A 15,497-nucleotide genomic window follows, 5' to 3' on the forward strand; every position below is an offset into this window, starting at 1 on the left:
ATAAATTTAAATATATATTAGAAGAAACTAAGCCAATTGAATGTGGTTTTCCCACCTATACCTAGTCCATGGATGTTGATTTTTAATTTTTTTTCATCCATGACAAATAATTAAAGGCAGTGGTATTGGGAATGACATTAGCTTCTGACGGAATTTCAGATAATATTACTGCTGGTGGTATGAATATTTGCAAGGCTTTCCAGAGTCTTTACACTATCTCCCTAGTTTAGAGAGCTATGTGCCTACTCTATTCCCCAAACCTAAATGGACAAAGAGCCATGGATTCATGTTACAGTCTCAATTCACAGGGCACTCTACTGTCCCTTTCATCCATATTTTTGAAGATGAGAGTGAGGATGGATAGTTTGCTTTTGAAAATTTCTATGTTCTGTAGTTTCACGTTCTTACCACAAATTGTACTCTTGGCCCTAGTTATTATGGTATCCTGTGGGAAATTTAAATATGTACTTGTATTTTTGGCAATATTTTAAGTATTGTCATTAGTCTAACCTATAACTTCTGGAAAAATGAAATGTAAAGACCAGTCTCTTATTCCATTATATGTGATAGGAACGAGTTGTAAATATTTGGTATTTATGAAAAATTTTAACTGGTGACACAAACTGTTTATTTCACCTTGTTTGGTATTTTATTGACATTGAACTTTTATCTTTTTTTTTTTTTTTTCAGTTGAAGGACATCTTAGCATCTGGCATTGTTACGTTGGAGTGAACATGATCATGGACTGAATATAACTTTTTTTTTTTTTTGTCTTCTTGAGACAGGGTCTCCCTGTAGCCCCAGCTGTCCTGGAACTCACTATGTAGACCAGGCTGGCCTTGAATTCACAGAGATCCACCTGCCTCTGCCTCCCCAGTGCTGGGATTAAAGGCGTGCGCCACCACACCTGGCCTGAATATAACTCTTTAATGCAGAGGTTGGTAAACTACTCCCTCAAACCTCAAATTCTATTAATAAAGTTTGCAGTGTTACCCAGCCACCATCATTCTTGTATATATTTGTCAATATGAATAGTTGAGTCTGAATGCTAAATATGAAATTGAGCCAGTGATGCTCACCATAAGTCCAGAATATAGTTTTTTAGACTAACATAATTCATGCAAAAAGTATCTGAAATTTCTACTTCATTTTGTGAAGATTGTGAGCAGGGTTGTCCCTCCAACTCATTAACTAGTGACTTTAAGTTCTTATGTTTGCAGTGGCTATCTCCTGAGTAACTCCTAAGTGTCTTCAATTTCCAATTCAGTAAGCATCTATTGGAGTTCTTCAATTTTCCCAGTTCAAAATGTGAGAGCATACATATGTGTGTGAGTGTGTTTGGGAGAGGGTCCACAAAGACATATAAGTGGAAGGTCTTGTCAGAAATTTACAAGGTCTCAAGGATTTGCTAATTTGGAAATTCTATAACTTTCAAGAAATATTTGGGTGTTGAAAAACTTTCCCAGGTTCTTCTCGACCTGAGTTTAACCAATTCACATATCAAAATGGTTGTGCCATTTTGTACATCAGAATAAACAAAGCAACAAAAAACCAACCAAACATTGTCTTTGAAAGAATAAATTTGTACTTTCTTACACAGTGTTTAAACGGGGGATGCAGCTCAGTGGAAGCGTGGGTTGAAGGTTGTGTTTGTGTGTGTGTGTATAAGGCCCTAAGTTCCATTCCTGTCCCTCACCTTATGAAATGGTTAAGATTACCATTATTTGACTGACAGAAGCAGCCTTAGAGGCTGTCTACTGCTTCGGTGCAAGTTGCCAGCTTTAGTTATCCTAGTTCTCCAACAAGGACAGAAGCCTTTTATCTGCACACCCTAACTTTTGTAGTTTCTATTGAATAAATCATTTGACTGTCAGCAAATTACAATGTTGGAAAATTTACATCTTTTTTTTTTTTTTTTTCAGCTCTTAATGGAAACCCGTGGAGATTAAAACTCTTGACAGTATCCACGATATAAAAAAAGCTGACCTAGAGAAGGATGGGAGCAGGATTGAACACTGGACACGTGTTTAGGCAGCCCTTGGGATCACTACTTAAAGTAGAGCTGATTTCAACACTTGGCATAAATTGACAGTGTGACCTTGTGTCAGAAGCAGTGCCACTCTACCGAACAGAGCATCATTTCGCCCTCACTATCAGGCATTCTCTTGTGCAGGGAACAACCCTATGAAACAGGTATTGTTATCACCCCACTTTACAGATGAAGACACAGATTCAAAGAGAGAACAAAGCCAAGGTGCGAGCATTCTCTTGTGCAGGGAACAACCCTATGAAACAGGTATTGTTATCACTCCACTTTACAGATGAAGACACAGATTCAAAGAGAGAACAAAGCCAAGGTGCGAGGCCTCATGCCTGGGACTCAGCAGCCCGCCCCCAGGTGTCAGATATCCCCTAGCGATCCAGAGGGGTACTTGGCGGACCCCGCGCCTGCGCCACGGCTTTCTGCGGAGGGGCACTGGGCGGCCGCCTCCACCTGCAGCCCGCGGAGCGCGCGGCCCCGCACCCAGAGGGAGCGCGCACGGCGGGAGCGCGGCGCACGTGCCGTCGGGAAGACAGGGGCTGCCCGGGCCGCGCCAAGATGGCGGGGGCCGTTTCCATAGCGGCGGCGGCAGGAGGTGTCGTGCCGGGGGAACTTCCTGGTGCTCGGGCTCGGCTTCTCCGGGATCCTGTTGGAAGGGAAACAATGGGGCGCAGGGCACTGCGGTAGCCACCGCCGCCGCGCCGGACCCGCTCGGCCTCCGGAGACTGCCCTCAGCCGCCGCCGCCGGGACCGTCCTGAGGTAAGTTCCCTCCTCTGCCGCTCGCGGACGGGCCGGCGGGGGTCTGGGGCGAGGGCGCGGGGACGCACCTGGCCCCGGGGCAGCCGGACGCCGCCATTCTCGGACCCGGGCACGCGGCGCTGCTCGGCCTGGAAGGAGCCCCCAGCGGCCGACCCCGCGCCCCGTCGCCCGTGGGGGTCTGCGGTGTGATTGGCAGGTGGGCGGGCGGGCGCGCGGGGCCGGCGGGGAAGGGCCGGCGTTGCCGGTAGCCCGGGGGAGGCGGAACCCTTTGGCCTCCTTCCCGGACCTCGGGGCAAGTTTCGGTCCCCGCGGAGACGTGTCTCCCTCGCAAGTTTCAGCGGCGTCCTGAGGGAGTGCAAGTGGGCAGGACGCGGGCAAACTTGGTTCCCGGGAACGTTTGCCTCCTGCCGGGAGAACTTTGGAGCGGGCTTGGGAGGACGGGCCGTGAGAGGGATCTGGAGCCGGAGGTGGTGCAAAGTTTTGCAGAATAGTTTGGAGCTCTGGCTGGTGGGCCGGCCGCGCGATTCTGTGGGGTGGGAGCGATTCTTCGCAGGTGTTTTAATGCTTGCAAATGAGAGAGGTCGCTGATTCATGGCGGGACGTTCCTGTACTTTGAGGACTGGCTCTCTCTGTACTCCTCCTAGCCACCCTGTTTAATCCACAGATGCTTTTTGTTTATAAAATTAGCTACTGTATGGGATAGCTTCGATTGTCAGTTTGACACACTGGGTAGAAGAAACCTCAGTTGAGGAATTGCATCCATTGGCTTGGCCTGAGCAATGTCTGTGGGGCATTTTCTTGATGTTGAGTAATGTGGGAGGGCCCAGCCCACTGTGGGAAGTGCCCCGCCTGGGCAGGTGGGCCTGTGTTTTATAAGAAAGCAGACTGGAGAGATGGCTGAGTGGTTAGGGGCACTTGGCTGCTCTTGCAGAGGATCCGAATTCGAACCCCAGCACCCACATGGCAGCTAACAACCGTCCATAAATTCAGTTCCAGGGGGTCAGATGCGCTCTAAGGCCTCTTCTGACCTCCTCAGGCACTGCACAACAGGAGTGCACTTAACATGCGTACAGGAGATACACTCCTCATACACATAAAATAAAAATAATAAACTATTTTTAAAAAGCAGGCTGAACACAGGCCGTGGTCTGTGCTTCAGCTCCTGCCTCCAGGTTCCTGCCCTGACTTCCCTCAGTGATGAACTGTGACCTGGGGAATGAAAATAAAATAAACCCTTTCCTCCCCAAGTTGGTTTTGGTCAGTGTGTTTATCATATCAGTAGAGAAATTAAGACCATGTACAAAGGCTTAGATAATATTACGGCACTTTTGAATAAAGTGAGTTTTAGCAGATTCTTCTCTGCATACGTCTGTCTGACCCCAGATGTGGTTTTGGAAGACTTTTTTGTGCTTTGTCCCATGTGGATTGGGACAGCTTAGTGAACTGGGCATCACCTAGTCTTTGGAAACAATGCAGCATGGATGAGAAAGAGGTGCAAACACTGAGTATTTTGCTGGAAGAAGATAATTTTAGTCTTGGATCAATTCTTCTATAAAGATAATTAAATCTGTGAGATACACGTTTAATATTTCCTAGCTCAGAAAGTCTGCATAGGACTTTTGACATTGTCCTGGCCAACTCCCTCAAATTGTGAGTCTCTGGGAAGTTTTGTCAGGAGGAATTTAGGGCAAAAGTTTTAATTTTTTTTTTTTTTTTTGAGGTCATCTTAGTAAGAATCCACAGACTAGCATCAAATGAAGTCTTATTTGATTTTCTCACAAGACCCCAAATTAACAAAATATTTTCCAGTTTGCATTTTTTTGTTGTTAAGAAAAATTGTAAGCACGGGGTAGTTAACTACTTAAGAGGAGAATTGATCCTAGGCTATACTTTCCACAGACAGACTAAATAAAAATGGAAAACAAAATTATAGGAATAAAAGTATATATTAACTTTTAAAGGAAATATACATCCTTAATTGCAAGCACAAGTATCCTGAGTTAAAGAGGCATTTTAAAAGCATCATTTACCAGACTTTCAGAGTTTGGGTTCTGACCCTTAGTACTGGTCACTAGTCACTTTTAACTAGGTTGTCCAGCTCTGGCTTGTACTTGGTTTTTGTGAGAATAGCCCTAGCTCTATTAACAGAATTTTGCCATGCAAATAGCACCTAGCATGAACAACTGACTGGTTAAACAAGTAAGAAGTGTCACATTTGGTACTGGCTTTAAATTGATCATCCTCAAGTGTTGTATGAGAACCAGCAGTTCCAGTCTGGGTCTCTAGTGCTAGGCAGTTTCCATTGGCGGCCAGTCTACCATTTATATCAAATTATTAACATTTTGTAGTCTGTAAAGATGGGTGAAAAAGAAGCCAGCAAGTTCAAGCTTGTAGCAAATTGAGAACAAAGTTCCTTTGGTTAAAGACGGAGGAATGTTAAGGCAGTTCGCAACTTTGAGAATTACTACTTCAGATAGAGAGAGAGACATCATTACATTTTCTGGCTTATGTTTACAAGCCTCCTTTAGCTATCCTTGTTCTGTAACTGGTGCAGTTCAGATTACTAATTACCACAGAGGTACAGTTTGTCTTTTCAGTGCAGTTTTTGAGATGTACAGATGTGATCTAATTAGAGAATCATATTTTCCACTTTAAAGGTTGTCTCCCATTTTTACAGTGGAAGTCAATATAAGAATCATAATCTGGCCAGGTGTGGCAGTGCACACCTTTAATCTGAGCACTCGGGAGGCAGAGGCAGGCAGATCTCTGTGAGTTCAAGGCCAGCCTGGTCTACGTAGTGAGTTCCAGTCAGGCCAGCTGGGGCTACAAAAAAAAAAAAACCCCAAAACACAAAAAGGAAAAGAATTATAACTTGACCCTCTAGTACACTTCTACATAGCAGATGAGGATTAGACAGCGTGGGAATTAGAGTGGCAGACTGGGATTCCCAACTGGTCTGGTCTGGCCCATTTATAGGCTGTATCACCTCGCTGTAATTACTTAATTTTTTTGAGGCTTGTTTGTAAAATTGGGGAGAATTACAAATTCACACTTGTTTATTCAGTGAATATTTCTCGAGTGCCATCTGTATCCCCCAACAGCTTGTGCTAGGTAACTAGTTTTCTAGAAGTGGATGTGTCTTTGAAGTAATATAGAGGGAGCTACAAAACCTAAGGGAGTCTAGCTTGGCTTTGTGGAGTCAAGGTTTTTAAGACCTGAACTGAGGAGAAAATGACAGGTGAAAGGGGAGTTAGGATGGGAAACTTAGAGGGTGAGGAAAAAGCATGTACACAGTAGGGGAGCCAGGGAGATTTTTGTGGAGGTTGAATGCATGCCTCTCAGTTCCCTGCATGGCCTGTGGCTTAGAAGAGAAGCCAGGGTACCGTTTTCTGACCATCAGTTTTGTTTCATAGTTATCACTGAAAGAGAGCCAGTCTGCTTGACCCTAAGCACCCAGGCCTGGGAAGGACAGGTGCACTTTAGTGTCTACTTTTTTAACTCTAGGGTTACTTGTTAGTTCCTATAGCTGTAAAACTGGGATAAAATGCTGATTTCTTTGATTTCTTTGATTTCTTTACAGAGATAATGGTTTCAGGATATGTTGATTTCATTTTGATTCTGTTTTCTCTTTTATCAGTGAGAAAACTATAGGAGCAGTCCACCCTAAGATATAATAGTTAACAAATATTTAGGTTGTTTCATTTGCTTGTAAAATGAATCTTTCATCTTAAATGTTTTTGGCTCCAAAGAGATGAGTTAGCTTTGTGATAGAGGTGCACATTGTACCTGTGTCTTGCTGGCATTGATATGTACGTAGAAAAGTTATAATTTTTTCCTGGAATTTTCTTTTCACCGAGTCAGCAAGTAAATTTAAACTGCTAGGGTATTGTGAAAGAATCTCATTTTAAAGCTTCTTAATATATTAATTTTACAGTTAGCCATGTTACAAGTGATGGCAAATTAATATTTTATTGCGGAATGAATGCAATATTTATAAAGTCCCTTGGCTCGTGAAATTCTTTCTTCTGGTTTCTTTTTGTTTGATTTTGGGGTAGTTTAATGTTCAGTAGTATATATGTAGACAAGGTGAAATGAAAATTTGAAAATGAAGTCATAGTAGAAAAAAATTGAATAGGTGTGGAATGCTAGTTTTGGAAATCTATTTCTCTTTCCTTATTCATTTTAAAATTTTTCTAGATTTTTTTTGATACTTTAAAATGACTTTTCTATTTTTTGGTTTTAATTTGGGATTATAAACTTTACTATTCTCTTCATGGTTACTTAAATTCTGGTACATAATTCTGTTATTTTATTGTGTATATATGAGTGTGCATGCATGTGCAGGTATGGGCACATTGAGTGTATGCGGGTTCATGTTTCTCAGGAGCCATCTACCCTGCTTTTTTTTTTTTTTTTTGAGACAGGGTCTCCCTGTAGCCCCAGCTGGCTTGGAACTCACTATGTAGACCAGGCTGGCCTTGAACTTCCAGAGATCCACCTGCCTCTGCCACGGAGTGCTGGGATTAAAGGCGTGCGCCACCACACCCGGCTACCCTGCTTTTTGAGACAGGGACTCTCACTGGGATCTAGGGCTTGCTGATGAGGCTAAGTTGACTGGCCTGGGAGCCCCAGGATCTGCCTGTCTCCCCCTCCCAGGTTTATTTGGACTAGTTTAGTTTACTTCCAGCTGTCATTCCTTTTGGGATTTGGGTTTTTGAGCTTTTATTTGAACGCTTGGTGCTTCTGACTCATACTTAGCTTTATGGCCGCCTCAGTGCAGTTTAGCCTCTCAGGTACTGGTTTACCAGGCAGCCATTTCCTGGAGTAAAGAAGCCCAGGGTGCTATGCTTTCCATTTTGGATTTTCACTCTCTTTTGGACTCAGATTGCCTGTTCCTCCTTTGGATATACTCTTTTCTGTTTTGTTTTGTTTTGTTTTGAGACAGGGTCTCCCTGTAGCCCCAGCTGGCCTGGAACTTGCTATGTAGACCAGGCTGGCTTTGAACTCACAAAGATCTGCCTACCTCTGCCTCCCAAGTGCTGGTACTAAAGGTGTGCACCACCACACCGGTTTCTTGGATATACTCTTAAAAAAAAAAAAAGACAAAAACAAAAAAACTAAAATATTATATAGTGTATACATAATAATGTGTACTAGTCTTAAATACATATCCTGAAGAACTTTTATAAATGTAATCACCCTTTTAATGTACTCATCAGCTCAATATGTAGAGTTTTCGGTGCCCCAGAAGACTCATCACAATTGTTCCCAATCAATCCCAACTTCCTCCTCTCATCAAGTCAGAAGGACTTAATTTTCTACCACCATAGACTAATTGTGCATTTTTTAGTTTTTCATAGACATACTATTATGCAATGTATATTGTTTTGTGTCTGACTTCTTTCGTTCAACATTGAATTGTGTCAGTGGATTTCATTTCTGTTGTTGCATGTAGCTGTTTCTTTTTATTGCCCAGTATTTGCTGTAGTTATGGTGACTGTCTAAGAAATTGCCTCAAAACTCTAGATTAAAACGATGATAGGATTTGCATTCTTTATAGATCTGCAATTTGGGCAGTGCTTATCTTTGATTCATACAGTAGGTAGGGTTGCTTGAAGGTTGGGCCTAGTGTTGTATGAAAGCTTGTTTCCATGTCTGAGAGTTGATGAGAGGGTGCTTATCCACAGCCTTGCAATATGGCTTGTGCGGCTGGATTCCAAGGGAGATGAGGGAATAGAGGGGAGTTGGAGGTGAGTCACACAGAAGCTCTGTCACTTTTATCACTTAGCTTTGGACCTTTTGTGGTATTATTTCCATTGTATATTAATTACTCTTTGGGACAGTTGTAATATGCTTATCCTATCAAGAAACGGGAAATGGATCTGTTCTTGGTAGGGGAGAGATAAGATTCATTTAAGAACAGACAGGACCGTACTTCTGTGACCATTATTGGAAAATACAGTGTGCCATAGTGGTGGCCCAGTACATGAATATTTTACAATTTGTCCATTCTCCTTTTAGTAGACATTTGGATTGTTTCCAGTTCTTGGCTCCTATAATACAGCTGCTGTGAACTAGTGCATATTGTTGGCTGTATGAACTCCTTCCTTTTGATAAATCCCTAGGAATGGAATTGTTTGGATAATAGGTAGACATAGGAACTTTACTAATTACTTAGCAAACCATTTTTTTCAAAGTGTTCATACCAATTTATAGCCTTGATGTTTTTAATATTCTAAAACTGTATTTAGTGTGTATTTTTTAGCCAGTTCTTTGTCTTCAAGCAAGACAGTTGGTCTGTAATACCTAGTCTACCTTTGCTGAAATGCAAGTCCTTTTTCCTTTTTTTTCTTTTTACTTGCTTGTCTCTGTGTGTTTGGTGTGCATGCCTGTGTGTATGCATGCTCTCGTGTATGTGAGTATACTTGTGTGTGAGTGCGTGTACACACACATGTGTGCATTTCCCTCTATCATTTTCCACCTCATTCACTGAGGCGGTATCTCCCTGGAGCTTGCTGTTTCTGCTAGGTTCAAGTTAGCCAGCTTTCTTCAGGATTCCTCGGCCGTGTCCATCCTGCATTTATGTGGGTTCTGGAGACTAACAGTCCTCTTGCTTGCATGACAAGTACTGTTTTACCTGTGAGCCATCTCGCAAGCCCTGAAATGCAGGTCTCTCTTCTTGGCTTTCATGTGTTTTTCTTTTACTTTCCCAAATAGATGCACTTAGTTATTGGAAAAATAGGGACTAGGTTGGAGGGTCTGATTTGTGTATATGGTAGTAGCCAGTTTTCAAAACAGTGTTTTATGGTATGTATTCAAAAGTTATGTAAATTAATTGCTGAAGAGAAATTTTTGGATTTTATTTTCTTTTTTACAAATTGCTTTTTAAGGATATTAAGCCCTATTCCTTACCAGTTTATAATTGCATTTTGTTGATGGTCTTTGCTATATTACCAGTTTGGATCTAAGTTTACTCCCCAGACTTGCTTGGGATTTATTTCTGAACAGTAACAGAAAAGCTTCCATCCAAGGTTAAAAATTTGTCATTCTTAAGGATTGCCAAAAGAACACTATCTAGACTTTGATCAACATTTGCCTGTGTAACAGTCACCGAATTTTTTCCGAGTGTTGATTAGATCTTTCCCTTCTCTCTCTCTCTCTCTCTGTCTCTCTCTCTGGTCTTTTTGAGGCAGGGTCTCCCTGTAGCCCAGCTTTCTTGGAACTCTCTATGTAGACCAGGCTGGCCTTGAACTCCCAGAGATCTGCCTGCCTCTGCTGGGATTAAAGGCACGTGCCACCACACCCAGCATCCCTACTCTCTTTTAACATAGCATTTTAGACTGGTTTCTTTTAGCTTATACTTGGTTTTCTATAATAATTGATTTGTTGATCCTACTTATGCCGAGAAAATAGAATCTCAGTTTCTCACTTAATTGAGATTAATTTTAAAGTCATAAGTATACACATAGAACTTAAATACTGTGTTTCAATTCCCTTTTATTTTTAAAATTTTATGTGTATGAGTATATTGCCTGTGTTTAAGTGCACCTGTGCCCTGAAGTGCCCTCAGAGGTCAGAAGAGGGCATCGGATCCCCTGGAACTGGAGGTGACAGTTGTTAGCCACATGTGGGTGCTGGGAATCCTCTGCAAGAGCAGTCAGTGCTCTAAACTGTTGAGCTAACGCTCCAGTCCCTCAACTCCCTTATTTTATGAGACCAAAAATACATCAGTACTAATAATACATGTGTCAACTTTATATTTAGTTTACCAGAGCATCTTTTGCACAGAATCCCATGACACTTTTGGGTGGTAGTCAGCTTGGAAAATTTTACTCTGACTTTACACATTAAAGAAACAGGCTCAAGGAAGTGAAGTGAAGTGGATGTACTTGTTTAATAGTTTCCTTTTGAGGCTTTACAGTTTGCCATCATGTTGCTGAATTCCAATTTTATTGACACCCTCCCTTCAGATCTATGTGTTTGCATCCTTTGGCTTGTAAATTTACTCATTTTCATTTAATATAGTGCTCTGAAGCCCTTGGCTCCCACTTCTGTCAGCCAGGTTCTGTGGGTGCTTTTATTTCAGATACCTTCGCTTGGCTTCAGAGTGGCTGGGAAGTTTGTCTTGTTTTATCCTAAACCACTTAGACAGTTTTTACATATTAGAGAGCTGAATGAATATTAAAGAGCAGATGAATGTATTCTGGTGTTTAGATTCTAACTAGGAACAACTTCCTTGAATATAGGGGCTTAGAATTATGACCACTTTTAGGTTTCTTCCCTTCTGGTGTCTACTATAGTTATAGTTGGTAACCTGAAATTTTCAACAGACTTTTAAAATCATGTCAGGCTCCTGAAAAGAAGAGATACTGTATTCTTCATTTTAGCTTTGTCTATAGAACTCAGCCACTATGTATAGTTCTGATAGGACAGATATATCAACTGCTTACAGCAAATGTAACATTCTAAGCCACCTTAGAAGGTCCCTGACTCTCTGTAACTGAGAGAAATAAGGAAGATTTGGAAAGGACATTTGCTTTCTGGAATACCTGCAGGTCCACATGTTGACCAGTATAAAGCTGCTAGAATTTGATAAGCCCTTCTGGAAACTTAAATTCTAACTTAAATTCTACCCGAGGAAAGGAAATTCTTATCTCATGCTTCATTAACATACAGATGTAAAGAAACTGATGAAACCAGTCCATTTTGCTCTTAGGCCCCTCTCCCTCTTTGATCTTATTAGCAGGAAGTATTTTGTTGATTTAGTGGACAGAATAAACACGCCTCCTTTCACTGTAGCAGTGACAGACTTCTCTTATGCTGGGAAAATACTCCAGGCTGTGGGAACTTAGCATTGTATTTTAGGGGATATAAGTTGCTCTAGAGTATTGTTTATAGAAAGTCCAAGAATTGTGCAACCATAGGGTTAACACCTTCTGTGTTAATAAATATTATATAACACCTTCTGTGTTAATAAATAATAAGTTTGAGATTAACTGAAGTTATTTCTTCATCTAAAATAAGAAATTACCTGGGACTCTGCTCTGACATACATAGTGGAACTAATGAACTGTGATTTAAGACAGGAAGGTACTCTAATTACTATAATGTAAATTTTGCAAGGAGCAGCCATAGCTCTGTCTGCTGTGCCTAGAATACTGCTTGGTTCCTGGGAGCTGCTCAATCAGTGTTTATGAATGCATAATAAGTTTGCATGTCATCTGAGTTAAATTTAAAAATTGAATAGTAATCACAAGTATTGGCTTGTAAGCCTTTGAGGAAGTAAATTTAACTTGAATGAAGCCTCATTTCTGATACTTCTTTCTTGCTGACTGTGATAAAGCCCATTGCAATGTTCATCCAGTTGTTGTCAATAAATTACTCTGAACCATTCAAAATTTGGAAATGATCATTTTATTTTATGTATGTATTGCCTGCATGTATGTAAGTGCACCCATGTTGTGCACCCTTGGAGGTCAGAAGAAGGTGTCAGATCCCCTGGAACTAGAGTTACTTACAGATGGTTATTAGTCAAAAGTGGGTGCTGGGAACTGAACCTGGGTCCTCTGCAAGAGCAGCCAATGCTCTTAACCACTGACCCATCTCTCCAGCCCACTTTGAGCCATTTTTAATGAACATTGAGTCTATTACGTGTAAATGAATATTCAGTCAGTTGCTTATTATTGAACATTAAAGTTTATAATTTCTTTAAAACTTTTTTCTTTTTCTTTTTTGTTTTGTTGAGACAGGTTCTCACTGTAGTCTCAGTTGGCCTGGAACTTGCTATCTAGTCCAGGCTGGCCTCCATCTCACAGAGATCTATCTGCCTCTTCCTCCTGAGTACTGGGATTAAAGGCTCCTGCCACCAGGCTCTACCCAATTTATAATTTTTTTAACTGTTAAAATTAATGTTGCAAGGAAAGAAATTTTCTTAAGTATTTTTTTTTGGCGGGGGGAGAGGAATGACAGTTCCAAGTATGAGCTAGGAAAATGAGCTAGGATTATATAGCTGTGAAGGTGAGGCAAGAGGTTGCAGTCATCAGGCAGCTGAGTGCAGACAGCACACGTGACGCAGCTCTTTGGGTTACCAGCTGTTGTATACATGTATACATCATATCTTTTCACATAAAACTGCCTCACAGTTTGTGGTAGAGCTGATTATCACTTGTGTTTGTCTTTTATTTTTAAGGAATAATTAAGTTACTAGAATTGATTCAGTCTCTTAATTACAACTTAAAGATTGTTAACTGCATTTAATTCCTTTTTGCATGCAGTTACATATTTTTATTTAAATTTTTTATATCTTTTGGAAATTTTTGCTTTTTCACATTTAAATATTGTAAAATATAAGCTCCATATAAAACACTACATGTAACATATGATAAAGACTGACGAAATAATGTACATTCTGTTCCTTCCCTCTGCTTGTGTTAGAACATAACTAGTGCCCTCCTGGATGACTGCTTCCTACCCTCATCCCACTGCTGGCTTGAGGGAACCATTAGCCTCTTACAGGGCCTAGCATTACTTGGCTTCTCTCTATGATACATTACCCGTATGACTGTCTCAAATGAATGTATTGCTGGGGCTGGAGAGATGGCTCAGCAGTTAAGAGCACCGACTGCTCTTGCAGAGGACCTGGGTTCGAATCCTAGCACCCACATGGCGGCTACGAATTGTCCTTGACTCCAGTTCCAGGGGAATCTGATGCCCTTTTCTCATCTCCACAGCATTGTACAACACGGGTACACTCACATACATGCAGGCAATACACTCATACACATAAAATGATAAATTTTTTAAAAAAAGAATGTATTGCTAACTTTCTGTGTTCTAGAGCATTATAGATTATATCATGTATCTTGATACCACTGTATATGTTTGTACTTTATAGTAGACGCGAGTATATATCAATAATATTCATTTCTTGTTGATGTGCATACTTTTGGTTCATTTCACTGCTTCATAGTGCTTGATTATAAGATGGCATAATTATTAACTCTTATGGTGGAAATTCAGTTCTTTTTTGTTTTGGTATTACAAATAGCTTTGATACAGGCCTCCTCTACTCCCCTCCTCTCCCCTCTTCTCCCCCCTCCCTTTCTCACTGTCTCTCTGTCTCTCTGTCTCTCAGTGTTGCTATGGACATTTAACTCCTTTTCTTTTCTTTTTTGTGGTATGATGCTAGGAATTGGACCTGGAGCTTTTTGTCAAACTAGGGCATGTGCTCTGATTCTGAGCTTTGCCCCAGCTCCATGAGTATTTTTGAGTATATATCCTGGCACATATATGTAAGAGTTTCTATGGCCACATCTCTGTATTTAGTAAGTATTTGCCTAGCATGCATTTTTGATGCCTTCATTTCCGGTCTCTATGTATTCTACTTACTTAGATATGTTTCCTATAAGTATGTAGCTAGATTTTTTTTTTTTTTTTTTTTTTTTTGTAGCTAGATTTTTTTAGTACAATCTTTTTAACTTGAAACTTTAGTTAGTTTTCTTTTGGAATGAGTATCTTAAAAGATTCTGTTAAGTATGTAAGTGTGGGTCTGTATGTGTGTATGTTTGCACATTGAGTACCTGTACTTACTGAGGTCAGAGGTGTTGAGTCACTTTGGAGCTTGAGTTACAAGTGGCTGTGACCTGCCTCTACTGGTGCTGAGAACTGAACTCACGTCTTTAGCAGAACCTCTGAGCCATTTCTCCAGCCCCTAAAGTTAGTATCTTTACTCCGAATCAGTCATCTTTGACTGTAATAAGGTAATAATGTAATGACGGCAAAATTTTAATGGCCTACAGAAGACATTTATCTGTAGCTCATGGATCTGTAGCCATGACTCTGTGGCTGCATTTACTTTTGAGCTGTGGGTTATCTTCAGTTATGTACCGTGCTGGGACTAGCAGCCACCTTGGGCATGCATTGCTCCTGGTGCTGGAAGCAAGACTGCAAGAGAATGCCGACAGACTCCGTGCTCTGGTGCGCCTACAGCCTCCATTAGAACTGCTGCTGGAACGGTGAGGTAGGCGCTGCCTCATTCCAGGAAGGTTTATGGCCACACCCCCAAAGCCAAAATCCCTGAAAATGAGATAAAGGCCAGATTTTACAGAAATAGTAGAAAGAACGACTATATGAAATTATGGATTTAAGAGACATTATTTTTCTCTGGCAAGGGTAACATTTTAGGCAGGAGAAATGGAGCTAAGCTTTTTATCTTGTGTGTTAACTACTTTGTTGCTGAAAAACATTGGTAGACGATCTACCTTGAAAGTAGGTTGTGGTGGTGGAGGAATCCATGGTTTGAAGCTGTGAGTAGCATAAAGGATCTTGGCCAAGTGAGCTCAGTTGTGTTATTCATAAATATATTTCTGAGAGTTGCTCTGTGACTTTTTATGTTAAATTCTAGTACATACTTTACATGTTTATAAACTGTAAGATGTGTGTGCATTTGTTACCTCAGATGGTAAGTCTATATGTCCAGTGTTTGTAAGGTTTATTATTTTGATATTTTTGAAGATAGTATTTTTAGTTTTGAGAAAATTCCTGGTGTCTTAAATCCTGCAGTACGTGCTTATTCAGCTTCTTCTGTTATGGGCAGGAAGGGGCATTACATCCTATAAAGTGCTTTGGTGCATCCATTTAGAAATTTTAATATTAAAGTTTGATATAAACATGAACAAGGGAAAGTCCCTGGGTAAT

At 41.0% G+C, this 15,497-nt stretch overlaps 1 protein-coding gene across 2 annotated transcripts in view; it reads left to right on the top strand.

The window, feature by feature from the left end:
- Positions 1–2,604: 2,604 nt before the first annotated feature.
- The window catches only part of Usp6nl (USP6 N-terminal like), a 149,555-nt gene continuing 136,662 nt past the window's right edge, over positions 2,605–15,497 (top strand). For both annotated transcript variants that reach the window (XM_029565535.1, XM_008837313.3), the window contains exon 1: positions 2,605–2,801. The gene's annotated coding sequence lies outside the window, so the exon portion shown is untranslated. The remainder of the gene's footprint in view (positions 2,802–15,497) is intronic.

Source organism: Nannospalax galili, unplaced genomic scaffold, assembly GCF_000622305.1.
Source record: "Nannospalax galili isolate Female #2095 unplaced genomic scaffold, S.galili_v1.0 scaffold678, whole genome shotgun sequence".
NCBI classification, from domain to species: Eukaryota; Metazoa; Chordata; class Mammalia; order Rodentia; family Spalacidae; genus Nannospalax; species Nannospalax galili.